Raw genomic sequence first — 2,260 nt, 5'->3', positions numbered from 1 at the left:
AGGGCCGGCTGCTGAGCAGGCGGCCCGGAACTCTAATTCGCAAGCTCCGAGTACTAATACATTCGCTGCAGGACTATCATAACCTCTGCGCGTCCTCCTTCAACTCCAGAGTCCAGGAGTTGGATCAACGTGCCGCCGACTTGTCGGAGAGCCGGAGTAAGTTCTCTTCTTTCTGCGGGGGCGCGCTGGCGCACCCGCGGGCTGTAGTCCCCAAGATCCGGGCCAACTGCTGAGCACTCCGGCCGGATCTTCTTGGCGCTACATCTTTCTTTGCTGATTGTTGTTGTTTCCTTCTTTTTCTGATTTTGCAGAGGCCAACGCCATCCTTCAACAGCAACTGGGCGAAGCCAACGCTGCGTTGCATCCCAAGGAGGTGGACTGCAGCAAGCTGGCTGAAGAACGTGACCGGCTGGCCACACAGCTAGCGGAGCAGGCAGAGCTTCTTCAGAAGGCCCATAAGGAGGCGGAGGACAAGGAGGCGGGTCTTCTTGCCGAGTTTGAGATCGAACGCTCCGCCTGGACCGACCAGGAGGCGATGCTGACGGCCGGCTTTGGCGAAATCGAGGATATGGTTGACGGTAGATGACCTTCTTTACTTTTCTTTTAAGTCGCCAGTCTCTAGCCAAGCCGGCTTCTTTTCTTCTTGTTCTGACTCTTTTGCTTAGTCCTGGCGAACTTCATTCCAGGCCACTCTGGTGCCGCCAACCAGTCTATCGAGGCAGACCGTGAAGAACGAAGGGTGGAAGGCGAGCGGATAGCCGCCAATGCCCCTCGCACCCTTCACGAGCAGCTTCTCAGCATCCAAGCCCGTCTTCGGCTGACTCATCGGATGTTGCGCCGCCTTCAGCGTGTCGGCACCCAGGCGATCGCCGCCTTGTGGCACGACAGGCCGGCCCCGCACACCCCCAGCCGGACTGCCGACTGGCTGGAGGTGGCAGCTGGCCGCCTTGAGGCATGGAAGGGCTCCTCGGCCCGGGCCGGAGCACGCTGGGCCTTGGAGTTCGTCAAGGCGTGGTACCCTGGGCTAGATCTAGCCCAGTTGACCATGTTCCGACAGGAGGCCCAGGAGGAGCTGGTGGCGGTGGAGGGCGAACTCATCAAGCGGGCGGCGGCCATTGCCGAGTACACCAACACCAGAGTCTTCATCCCGGAGCCGGTTGAGGACGGCACCGAGGCGCCGCCAGAGTGGTTCGGGTTGAACCCGGAGGAGGGCGAGGACTCGGCCGAGGTGATCGACTCAAGTGACGAGGGAGAAGACGAGTGATGTCTACTAGACAACCTTCTTCTTGTAGACGTTATTGGGCCTCCAAGTGTAGAGGTTTGTAGGACAGTAGCAAATTTCTCTCAAGTGGATGACCTAAGGTTTATCAATCCGTGGGAGGCGTAGGATGAAGATGGTCTCTCTCAAGCAACCCTGCAACCAAATAACAAAGAGTCTCTTGTGTCCCCCAACACACCCAATACAATGGTAAATTGTATAGGTGCACTATTTCGGCGAAGAGATGGTGATACAAGTGGTATATGGATAGTAGATAAAGGTATTTGTAATCTGAAATTATAAAAACAGCAAGGTAACTAATGATAAAAGTGAGCGTAAACGGTATTGCAATGCTAGGAAACAAGGCCTAGGGTTCATACTTTCACTAGTGCAAGTCCTCTCAACAATACTAACATAATTGGATCACATAAGTATCCCTCAACATGCAACAAAGAGTCACTCCAAATTCACTAATAGCGGAGAATGAACGAAGAGATTATGGTAGGGTACGAAACCACCTCAAAGTTATTCTTTCCAATCAATCCGTTGGGCTATTCCTATAGGTGTCACAAACAGCCCTAGAGTTTGTACTAGAATAACACCTTAAGACACAAATCAATCAAAACCCTAATGTCACCTAGATACTCCAATGTCACCTCAAGTATCCGTGGGTATGATTATACGATATGCATCACACAATCTTAGATTCATCTATTCAACCAACACAAAGGACCTCAAAGAGTGCCCCAAAGTTCTACCGGACAATCATGACGAAAACGTGTGCCAACCCCTATGCATAGGTTCATGGGCAGAACCCGCAAGTTGATCACCAAAACATACATCAAGTGAATCACGTGATATCCCATTGTCACCACAGATATCCACGGCAAGACATACATCAAGTGTTCTCAAATCTTTAAAGACTCGATCCAATAAGATTACTTCAAAGGGGAAACTCAATTCATTACAAGAGAGTAGAGGGGGGAAGAAACATCATAGGAT

This window comes from Triticum urartu, chromosome 2 (assembly GCF_003073215.2).
Source record: "Triticum urartu cultivar G1812 chromosome 2, Tu2.1, whole genome shotgun sequence".
NCBI lineage: Eukaryota > Viridiplantae > Streptophyta > Magnoliopsida > Poales > Poaceae > Triticum > Triticum urartu.
The sequence above is the reverse complement of the archived record's forward strand: the minus strand, read 5'-3'. Positions refer to the sequence as shown.